Source organism: Miscanthus floridulus, chromosome 1, assembly GCF_019320115.1.
Source record: "Miscanthus floridulus cultivar M001 chromosome 1, ASM1932011v1, whole genome shotgun sequence".
NCBI lineage: Eukaryota > Viridiplantae > Streptophyta > Magnoliopsida > Poales > Poaceae > Miscanthus > Miscanthus floridulus.
Genome location: NC_089580.1, coordinates 149,814,010 through 149,826,432, shown reverse-complemented (window position 1 = coordinate 149,826,432; position 12,423 = coordinate 149,814,010).

Here is a 12,423-nt window from a genome sequence, read left to right as displayed (position 1 = left end):
TCACATAATAGCAAGATACTACTCTATGTTAGTGTGCTCTCAAAGGCTAACTAAAGAGCCACACCAACCAAGCAAGCAAGCTCTCACAAGTAGGTACACTAAAGAGCTTGACAACTAGTTTACGGTAATGTAATGAGAGTGATCAAGAAGGTTATACCACCGTGTAGATGAATGAACCAATCAATCACAAGGATGAATAACAATGAAGACCAATCACCTCGGAATCAATGATGAACACAATGATTTTTTACCGAGTTTCACTTGCTTGCCGGCAGGCTAGTCCTCATTGTGGTGATTCACTCACTTGGAGGTTCACGCGCTAATTGGCTTCACACGCCAAACCCTCAATAGGGTGCCACACAACCAACACAAGATGAGGATCACACAAGCCATGAGCAATCCACTAGAGTACCTTTTGGCTCTCCATCGAGGAAAGGTCAAGAACCCCTCACAATCACCACGATCAGAGCTAGAGACAATCACCAACCTCCGCTCGACGATCCTTGCTGCTCCAAGCCGTCTAGGTGGCGGCAACCACCAAGAGTAACAAGCGAAATCCACAGTGAAACATGAACACCAAGTGCCTCTAGATGCAATCACTCAAGCAATGCACTTGGATTCACTCCCAATCTCACAAAGATGATGAATCAATGATGGAGATGAGTGGGAGGGCTTTGGCTAATCTCACAAGGTTGCTATGTCAATGAAAATTGCCAAAGGTATGAGCTTCAACCGGCCATGGGGCTTAAATAGACCCCCCACAAAATAGAGCCACTATACCCCTTCACTGGGCACAACACGGGCTGACCGGACGCTCCGATCAAATTGACCGGACGCTGGACCTCAGCGTCCGGTCGCCCAACGACCGCCACATGTCCCGACTTTAACGGTAACTTGTGTTCACCAGACACTGCACTATATCTTACCAGACACTAAGCCACCAGCGTCTGGTCGTTTCTAGTAAGGTTCCAGAAACGCAAACCATCCACCGGACGCGTCCGGTCATGCACGACCGGACCCTGCCAACGTCCAGTCAGAGACCCTAGCCTCTGAGCGTTGTCCGACAATAGGACTGAACTCACCTCACCAGCGTTCGGTCAGTCCATGACCCAGCATCCGGTCGGTTGACCGACACTAGCGTCTATGCTGCCACACTTGACCGGACGTGCCGGTCCTTCTGAGACCAGCGTCCGGTCACTTGGTGACCAGCAAGACTAACTCCTTTTCACCTCTAACTTCTTCACCCTTGCTCAAATGTGCCAACCACCAAGTGTATCACCTTGTGCACATGTGTTAGCATATTTTCACAAACATTTTCAAGGGTGTTAGCATTCCACTAGATCCTAAATGCATATGCAATGAGTTAGAGCATCTAGTGGACACTTTGATAACCGCATTTCGATACGAGTTTTACCCCTCTTAATAGTATGGCTATCAAACCTAAATGTGATCACACTCTCTAAGTGTCTTGATCACCAAAACAAAATAGCTCCTATGGCTTATACCTTTGCCTTGAGCTTTTTTGTTTTTCTCTTTCTTCTTTCCAAGTCCAAGCACTTGATCATCACCATGGCATCATCATCATGCTATGATCTTCCATTTGCTTCACCACTTGGAATGTGCTACTTATCTCATGATCACTTGATAAACTAGGTTAGTACTTAGGGTTTCATCAATTCACCAAAACCAAACTAGAGCTTTCAACATCTCATCGGTCAGGGCGCATCTCATCTGTATTAAATGGGAAAGAGAGGTTTTTTTGCTCCACCATTTTGTCTTTCCCGATCGGCGCGCCTTCCCCAACTATTGCGCCCTTTTCCTTAAGTAGGAGAAGGGAGAAGGTTTTCGCCCTGTTCTTTCGCCTATTCCTCATCTTCCGCCTCCTTTCCTTTTCCTTCTTGCTGAGAGCATTCTTGAGAGCCACGGTGGTTTCTAGGGAAGAAAAGGGAGAGAAAGAAAAGGGAGAGAGCAAGGGAGAAGAGAAAAACTCACAAATCCTTTTGCAATCTTGGAGCGAAATGTCAGACTAGAGGTCGTCCACTGTGAGTGAGTCGGTGTTGAAGGCCTTCGCCATGAAGGGGTTTCTGCCACTGAAGGAGGTGGCGCACTAGAGGGCTCTTAGGAGGGAGGAGTTTCCACAACCTCAGCCCAGCGAGGTGGTTTCCTTTCTTGCCTTCCATGAGCACGGGTTAGGATACCCCGCGCACTAGTTCCTGCGCGGACTCCTCAATGAGTGGGGTCTAGAGCTGCAGCACCTCAATCCAACAGGGGTGCTGCACATTGCCGGCTTCGTCACCGTCTGCAAGGCCTTCCTTGGGATGAAGCCGCACACGGACTTCTTCCGACGGCTGTTCTCTGGGCGAGCTTTGCCGGTGGGGAATCCGCTTGAGGTCACGTCGGTGGGGGGTTTTGCCCTATAGAGGAAACCAAGAGCGGGAGGCTCGTATCCTGCATATATCCCCTATGACTCCGACCAGGGGTGGCACAGGGAGTGGTTTTATATCATGAATCCAGTGGAGGCGCTGTTCCCGGCATTCACCGGCGGGAGGCTGGAGAAGCAGGATAGTTGGTTGTGGGGCTGTTCCTGTCAGGAGAAGAAGAAGGTGGAGATCATCGAGGTGGAGCACCAGAAGCTCATGCAGCGCGGCCTTGATGGGGTGCAGGTGTTCCACACCTTCTACCGCACCGGGTTGCTCCGTTGGCGGAGAGGGCATGGCTGATGTGGAGGTATAGCGGCGTGTCTGACCCTGATCATGCGTCACTGGAGGAGCTACTGGATGATGAGGTCTGGAGTCGCCTTGATCGGGTGCTACAGCTGAAGCCCAAGGAGAAGGTCGAGGGAAAGCCCATACCTCTCAATGCCTCGGTGGTGTCCAAACTAGCATGCTACTCTTTCTTTACTTTGTGTTCTTTTCCTCCTTTGCTTTCCTGCTTTTTTGATCTTGAGCTGCCTGTTGTGTAGGGGCTTGATGCTTACAAGTCCCGGCCGCACCTTTTGAAGGGGCCAGAGGGCGCGTGATGAGGACATCACTCCTTCGGATGTACTCACTGATCCTCCAACCGTCATGCAAGGTCCAATGACCCGGGCTCGAATGCGTCAACTCAATTTAGAGGTGAGCTCGTTCTTAAGCGATCCTTTTTATACTTTTGAGAATAGACTACTACCTAATGATGTTATCTTGCTTAGGAACATTGGAGAGGGTCATGAAGGACTTAGAGGACATGGTGGATGCGAAGATGACCAGCAAGGACGTCCAACAGGAACCGAAGGCCCGGTCCAACATGATTTCGAGTCTGCCTCGGCCTCCAGGACCAGTCTTCCTTAAACTGGTCACCCAGGACGCATCCGGACTCTGTTTTCAACGATCCACATATGGATGGAAAGCTAATTTGATAAGGAAGCCAATACAAGTGGTTTCACGTCAAAATATCTTTGGAATCGACGGGAATCGTCGAAACAAGTCAGCCTCCAGAATCTGCCAGGGTGCTGCGACACCGTCTTTTGGTCCGTTGGACCGTGTATCGTGTTTGGGTCCATTAGGGGGCACGTCCAGGATAGGCGATGACCCTAAGACCTTTATAATCATACACCGCCACCATCATTAGGTTTTGGGTTTTGCTTAGATTATTCTGTCAGGAATAGTTTCGCCGTTTATCGGTTTGTGAGACCCTAGCTTTGTGAGATTAATCATTCATCTGCAATTTGGTTGTGTTCTTTCTTGTTCTTGCTTGTGTTCTTCGTTGCGTAGGCAGGGATTAGCCTTCTTGGCGAGGTCAACCTGATCCGTAACTTGGTTGATAACTAGAGGAGCTGTGGTGCTAAGATTGCAGGGTTTGATCTTTCGATCTGAAGCCGGATCGGTGTGTCATTCTCCACCACAATGATAGTTACCACCACCTGACGGAAGATCGGGATCCCCGTTCCCATTAGCACGGCTCAGTAGGCCACCCAAAAGGAGGTGGTAGATGCTAGGAAGAAAAAGAAAGCCGAGGTGGCTCATCGGAAGTACAAGAAGGAGAAGGAGATTGCTCGGCGCGTGATGGCCGGGGAAAATAAGAGCGACGTCGAGTCCGAGCTTGAGTTGGAGGATCCCATAGACGTGGATGACATAGTTTTCTTCGAGGAGGAGGAAAGTCTAGAGGTCATTTTGACCTCGGTGGAGCATCGCGACCCTACGGCGATGTCCGCTGGTGATGAGCGGGAGGCGGAGAGGCACGTTGAGGAAGCATGCGGTGAGCGCAGACACCACCGATGAACAGGAGGCGAAGTGGGCGCGGTCATCGCGCCCCTCGGTGGCAGCACCGGTCTCATCCCCGCCTATCATGGGCCCGACCGAGCAAGCCAGGCTATCAGAGGAGCAGGCTTGCACTCGTGCATCGCTGGGACAGGTGCCAGTGCATGACTCGCAGTGGGCGGATGCCCCACCTGCCGCTCCAGTCGGCACATCCTGAGCCGAAGGTCGCAGTGACCCTTAGGCCAAGCAGGAGATGGTCGGGATGACTCTGCCCCCGGCTGAAGTGAGGGGGCACGGGTCATAGCCTAGGAGCGGTCCTCGCCCTACGGGCCCATAGATGCTGGGTCTTGGCTTCAGAGTAGTGCCGCTTACCTCTCGGTATGTTTTCCTTTGTGGCTTTTCAATCTTGTTGTTGGGTCTTTTTTGGAGTATGACTGACCCATACTCTTTGTCAGCGGCCAGGCAATGATGGGGTTGAGTATCACCCCAACTCTTGCATAGGAGGCTTCGAGGCCCACCCTGCAGCATGCCACAGCAAGCAGTGGGGGGAACAGGATGGTGGCGGCGAACCCTTCTGTTCTGGGGGTGGTGCTCCCTAGGCCAGTTGTTAGCACAGCAGCAGCGGCAGCGATGGCGCTAGCGGGGATAGCGGTGGCGATGGTGGAGGCTTCGCCGGTGGTGTCCCTTGTGGCCCCTCCTTCACCAGCCACGACAAAAGAGGAGAAGGAGACCAAGACCCCTGCCATGCCTGGCGAAGGGCTAGACAGCTCACCCTCGAGGTCAGAGCTGAAGGCACCAGGGGAAGACGTGGCTGAGACAGAGTTGGAACGCCTAGCGGTGGCCCGAGCAACCGAGGTGGTGGATATCCCATCTGACGATGAGGCAGATGACATGGTGGAGCTGCCGGTGTCGTCGTGGGAGCTGGTGGTGGTTTAGTCAGAGGCTGGGCCCTTCGACAGGCTGCCGAAGGGTGACCTGGAGTGGCCGTGCCCCGAGGATCCAGCAAAGGTGCGGTTCGTCGTTTGGGATTCCCAGGAGTGTTAGCTCTAGGACATCCTTGGGGGAAAGGACTTTCCATGGTGTCTAAACTTGCCAACCTGTCCGTGAAGCTTGAGGACGCCTAGGAGCGGGTCAAGTCCGCCTAGCAGTTAGTCCAGGTCGACCTATAGCTTGCCGTAGAGGTGAGTTTCCCGTATTTGTCCTTGACCTCTGAATCTCTTGTTGGTTGCCTCAGCATGGTTGCTTTTCATAGGGTTTGAAGGAGATGTCATCCCACAAGTCCCGCTTCCTCTGAATGGAGCATGCCCGGGTGGCTGAGCTTGAGCGTCAGCTAGAGTCCACCCGCCATGAGTCCTAGGACCGGGCGGCCGAGGCGACTGTGGCACGGGTGGAGGAGCAGCGTGCAGTGGAGCGGGTGACCACCGCCGAGCGGGGCTTAAGGTGGCGAAGGCCCGCCAGGCGGAGATTGAGGCAAGGTTGTGGACATCCCTGGCAGACATCGAGGCGGTGCTCTAAAAATCTCTAAAGACCCTTGAGTCAAAGCGGAGTGCCTTGGTGTTAGAGCGGAAGGCCCTGGAGTTGGCACAAAAGGTCCTAGAGTCAGAGCAGGAAGCCCAATTGGAGGCAGGCTTAGAAGTGCTCGTGCTTTGGGACCGGGTGATGGGGATAGAGGAGGCGAGTGCCCGGCTACATGAGCAGGTGCCCTGGTAGGCGGAGGAATTCTACAGCCTTGAGAACTTCCACCTTGGTATGTACCCTTTCTATTTTTCATCACGTTGGTTTCTTCCTTCAGCCTATTTCTAAGCTTGTCGCCCTTCTTGCAGAGCTGGGTGGAAAGGTGAAGTCGTTGGAGCAAGACCTGGAGACGGTCAAGGCGACTTTTGGCCGGAATGCAGAGGAGCTGGCCAAGTCCCATGAAGAGCGATAGCTCTCAATCTATAATGTGCCTGGAGACGGTCAAGGCAACATGAAGACCAGCTAGTCATCTTAGAGGTCTTTGGGTCAGCACCAAGCACTAGCGTGCCTGCTGTCCAGCTGGTGGAGGTCTCGGATGAGGTTCGGGACCTTATCACAAGTGGGTTGTTCTACGGAGCGTCGGGGGTGTTGACTTCCATGGCGACATACCTTCCGAACCTGGACTTCGCCACTATTTGCAGTGGGTATACTGACGGCTTGAGCATGGAGGACATCTAAATGCTCGGGGAGAGCTTGCTGCCACATGCAAGGTTGGTGGTAGAGCAAGTCTCTGCGCAGTGGGTGATGGACGTCCGCCTTGAAGACATGGCCAGAAGCATGCGTCCAGGGGACATTGCCTAGCCTATGGATAGCACGGAGCCTGGTTCGGAGGTGGGCATCTCCCCGGCTTCGACCGAGCCAAATGTCGTTCCACCAGGGAGTGAGCAGCCCGCGCCTTTGTCGGTCGCACCGATATCAGATGCCGCCGAGCCACCCTAATAGCTTGTAAAGTATAAGTAGTTTAGTAGATGTAAAAAGTTTAAGTTTGTGGGGGAGCCCCCGTGTAAACATTCTTGTGTACTTAATAACTACAATCGGTTTCATTTCTTGTGATGGAGTCACTCTGTTTGGGGAAGCTTGTCCGTTTCGTTCCTTAGTTTTCCCTTAGCATAATTTTGTTTTTCATTCTTTCTTTTTCGTACTTGCCGGTTCGTCCTGTAGGATGCAACCTTGGGAGCCCGAGGCGTGGCCCGCGAGGCTCAGCTGCTTGTAACCGTAGGTAAAGGCGGGGTACGATTGGTCAGAATGTTTAAAAGCAAAGCTACGTAAGGCAAATTAAAGGAATGAACTACCCTTTTGTTTGGGTAGGAAGGAATTTCACCATATGATAGTAAACAAAAAAGAGAGGTAGTAGTGTACCCTTGTGGAGCCCCCGAGCGACCTAGGCCAAAAAGTGTTTTGGGTCAGGATGCTCTTATAGGAGCAAACGCTAAGTAAACAATGGTAAGACTGAATTTTAGGGGAAGAAAAACAACATAGCTGTTCCAAGCATTTGGTGAGAATGTCGTCATTGTCGTCCTTCAGTCAGTAGACATTCGGTCGGATCACTTCAACCTTCAGTCGTCCGAATCCTTGTCCGCTTCGCCCCCTTTCTTGGCCACTGCTCCTTCGCCTTTTTCTGCCTTTGGTCCGCCGGCCTATCGTAGAAGGCGCTTGAGGAGCTCGCAGTCCTTGTAGAGGTGTTTGATGGGGTAGGTGTGGTTGGTTCATGGGCTCTCCATGAGGTCATGGAAGTGTGCCAAAAGGTCCTGCTAGGGCTGCTCACCTGTGTGATCAGTCATGGCAACCAACACAGAGTTGGCCGGTTGGCGGTGATCTTTTCTATTCTTTTTCCCCCACTGTGTGGAGGGGCCCTCGTCCTAATCCTGGCGCTTGGCCTTGCCTTTGCCTCGGCCTCCATTAGAGCGTGGTGGGAGCGGCGCTCACTGGAGGTGTTGGACAAAGGTTCGTGATCCTAGGCCATCAGGGCTAGGACTCTGGTCGCTGCTGCATGCGTCTCGATTTGGCTTGAGCTGCGCGTAGACAGGCGGTCGGTGTAGAGCGGTCATTAGGTCAAGATGAGACGTAGGTGCAACCTCTTGTGCCGCGCTTGGTGGTTGTAGTGGTGAGCGGGTGGAGTGACTCATTTGCTGCGTCCCCATTCCCCTAGTGGGGAGAGAGGCCATGACTCGGTATTGTGATACGGAGCTCTCCGCCTGTTGAATGGTGGCAGTCTCCACTAGTGCCCGGAGGTTTCGGTGGACCACCTGTTCCTGAGGGTTGTTCGGCTCAGGAAGGCCACGTAGAAGCATTGCTGTAGCGGCGATGTTCTGCTATGGGGGATCATTCCCCCCGTCCATGGTGTTGCGCTGGACCCGACGGGCGCGCCCTTAGGCGTCGCTCACCGGTCTATGTGCATGGGGCATAGTGTGGTGCGTCGAGCACGCTGGCGCAGTCGGTGGCTGGTGCAGCCACTGTTGTTGTAGTTCCTCACCGTGCTCCCATGAGAGCGTGGGGGTCTCCACATGAGGGTCTAGAGGGGTGTGAGTCTACAAGGACATTGTTACCACCAGTGGCTGTCCCAGAGCGTCTGCCATAGCGCACTCCTGAGACGGATGGTGGCTAGGTGCCACATCACCGATGCTAGAGCCATCACTCTCAACAACATCATCCATGAGGTCAAGGAAATAGGTGGGAGCATAGCTCGCCATCCCCATGAATTCGGACATGAGAGGGGGCGGTGCTGGCATCCTTTGTAGCCCCTGGGCGTACGCGTCCGTGGGAGACGTGAGGTCATAGGGGAACTGGTCGTATGGCGGTCATGACAGGGACAATGGGGTCCCTCCATGTAATTGGCGGAAGATAGAAAATAGCAAGTGAATAACAGCATGTGCATTACTCACAGCGGGGTTTGAGCAGAGAGTTTGCTCGGAATGAAGCGCAGATGCCTCGTTGTTGAAATCATCGTGCGTCCCAGAGCCGATGGAGGATGCCCCTCCGATAGGCGCTAGAACGAGTGCCTCCTCACGGAGGTGTAGTACGCCGAGTCAGTCAACGACAAAGTCTAGGCTTCCAAAGATGAAGGCCTGGGACGGCTTGGAGATGGGTGGAACCCATATCCCAGCAGGTGGGAGTGCGAGAAACTCTAGTGAGCCGAAGCGAGTCATATCGCCTAAGTCCACCATGGTGAAGGTGGTGGAAAAGTGGGCCATCCGATGACCAAAAAGTGTTGAACGTACAACGTCTTCCCCACAGACGGCGCCAACCGTCGGTGCAGAAAGTGACCAACAAGTAAATATTTGTAGTTTTGTCGTATGTTGTGATCGGCGCCTAGCACTCAATGACACAGGGTTTATACTGGTTCAGGCAACGTGCCCTACGTCTAGTTTGAGTTGGTCGGTGACTTTATTCCTGAGCCTATGTGCTCGAAGTTTGCAGTGGGGTTACAAATGAGAAGGAGAAAGATGGGGGGTACAAGAGGTCCAGTCGGGCTCCGGTCGGAAGGGCCGAGAGTGACAGGAGCTCTGCTATGAGCTAAGTGTTCAAGCGCATGCTTGAGGTTCGAACCTGACGGTTCTATGGTTGTGCACTAGTGAACTTTATCGATCTAATGAATCTAGAATAACCTTTTATGTTTTGAGAGAGTGCACCCCCTTTTATAGATGAAGGGGATGGCCTTACAAGTGAGAGGGGGAGAGTACGTATGCTTCTAAGCCTTGTTGCCCACACCGGTGGGTACAGGATGATGGTAGGTGCCAACAATACCGTTGGATGTCAGATGCACGTGGGAGGTTGCATCCTTTTGCTCGGGTATGGCAGATGTCGGTACCTGCTATATTGTTGATGCCTAGAGGTATGTGAGGGGTTTCACCATGTTCACTCGGTACGGTAAATGCCGGTGCCCACAACACTATCGATGCCCAGAGGCATGTGGGGGGAGCCTTACCGTATGGGAGTTAATGGCGCCCACAATACTATAGGGAAAATGTCGGCGCCTATAACACTGTTTATGTCAGGGTGGTTGTAGAGTACTATTTCTACAGGTGTATAGAGTACGGTCCCTGTTATCATGGTTTGACTTGTGTGCCTGGCTTTGCTTTCTCCATTCATTCCCTGGTCCTTTCTGAGCCAGCGTCCCCGATCAGTTGGTCCCAGTCAGCTCTGGTTGCGTCAGTCGGAGAAGAGTAGTGAGTAGGGTGTTTACGCACCCTGGTTAGAGTACTGCTTTGGCCAGGCCTTTCGGTCGGAGAGGCTGTCCGGAGGCGGGCTGGAGACCGAAGTGAGCGCTCCGGTCAGAGAGGTGGGCTGGAGTTAGAAAATAGGTGCCGCTCCTCCTCGACCAAGCCTTCCGGTCGGTGATTGGATCGCCCTTCTAGCCTGCTGTTCAGATACTTGGGCCGACCCATGAGTTGCGTGTTGTCTACTTGGGCCAAGCCTTTGTTGGGAAGCCGGTCCGCGAGGCACTCTAGGTTTATGAACCCGACACAATGTCTACCAAATGATGCTAAGGTATAAAAGATGAACCTTTGAAGCGTGATACCAATCAGAGTGCACCAATATACCATCCTTAGCACCAAGGTTAGCTCGATATCACTTGGAAATGAAATCACTAGATAACCTATGCATGCTAGTTTTTCATTTCATCATTCAAACCTACAACTAGCATACACCACACAAGCATGGATATTGAAATTTAAAACTTTGCCATGCAAGTAAACATATGAAATGCACATTCAAATGCACCATACAAGTTCATGAGCTTGCTCCCCCTACTTGTGTGCTCAAAATTTTAATTGATCCCTTTCCTTTGTCATATCTCTCCCCCTATGTCAAGTTCTCCCCCTTTGTTGTCTTTTCATTGTCTTAGTACACTAATATCTATGTTTTTCTCCCCATGTACTAATATCTTTGTTTTTCTCCCCCTTTGTCATCAATGACCACAAAGGTTCAAAATGTAGATAGGTTGAGATTATCAATGTCAATCAATGGGGTGAGGATCATTTTTCAAATTTGGTCCAATCTAGATCATTTACCAAAGATATTTAACTTGATTTGATCCAAGGACAAGCTTCTTCACACCTCCAAATAAGGGTTATCTTGTACCATGTTGAGTTAAACACTTAGAGCTCATTTTCTAGATTAAACACTAGGTTTACAAGCCCACAAACATGTCATATGCTACCACTAGATCAAAATAAGCATAGAAGCAATAGTGGTACCATATAATCATCAAATTCATTTGATTTTCATGAATGAGCCTATTTAATGTGAAAGATGTCTAGATGCACTAAACATGTCCTTAGCAAGGATGTATGCCATGCCAATCAACTTTTACCTTAGATTGCTCAAAGAAGAGGCATGTCATATGAGTGGGGGTGCATCAACACATATTTGAGAAATCCAATATGTTCAACTCATTCCTTAGCTTGCAAAACCTTTTCTCATCCAATGGCTTGGTGAATATGTCGGCAAGTTGATCTTTGGTGCCTACACTCTCAATGCAAATGTCCCCTTTTTGTTGGTGATCTCTTATGAAATGGTGGTGGACATCAATGTGCTTTGTTCTTGCATGTTGAACCGGATTGTTGGTCAACTTGATTGCACTCTCATTGTCACATAGCAATGGCACTTTCTTGAACTTGATTTCAAAGTCACTCAAAGTGGCCTTCATCCAAAGTACTTGTGCACAACAACTACCGGTGGATATGTATTCGGCTTCGATGGTTGATAATGCAACACTATTTTGCTTCTTTGATGATCATAAAACAAGTGATCTTCCCAACAATTGACATGTGCCTGAGGTGCTCTTCCTTTCAACCTTATGTCCCGCATAATCCGAGTCAGAGTAGCCAACTTGCTCAAACTTTGCTCCGTTGGGATACCACAAACTAACATTTTGTGTATGCTTCAAGTACCTCAATATTCTCTTTGTAGCCTTCAAATGACTTTCTCTTGGTGAGGCTTGAAATCTTGCACACATGCATATACTAAACATGACATCCGGCCTTGATGCGGTCACATAGAGTAGGCTTCCAATCATAGACCGATACAATTTTTGATCCACCATGTTACCACTTGCATCATTATCCAAGTTACCATTTGTTCCCATTGGTGTGCTAATGGCTTTACTATCACTCATGCCAAACTTCTTGATCATGTCCTTGATATACTTGCCTTAACTTACAAATGTACCATTCTTCAATTGCTTGATTTGAAGACCAAGGAAGTAACTTAACTCTCCAATCATGGACATCTCAAACTTATTAGCCATCATCTTTCCAAATTCTTCACAAAAGTCTTGATTGGTTGATCCAAATATGATGTCATCAACATAGATTTGCAACACAAACAAATCTTTTCCAATCTTCTTGATGAAAAGAGTGGTGTCAACCTTGCCCATCATGAACCCTTTAGAGACTAGGAAGTCCCTCAATCTCTCATACCATGCTCTAGGTGCTTGCTTCAAGCCATACAATGCCTTCTTCAACTTGTACACATGGTCGGGCTTCTTGTCATCTTCAAAACTGGGAGGTTGCTCAACATATACTTCTTCATTGATGTAACCATTGATAAATGCACTCTTGACATCCATTTGATAGAGTTTGATGTTATGGGCACAAGCATAGGCTAGCAAGATTCTAATTGCTTCAAATCTAGCAACTGGGGCATATGTTTCTCCAAAGTCAAGACCTTC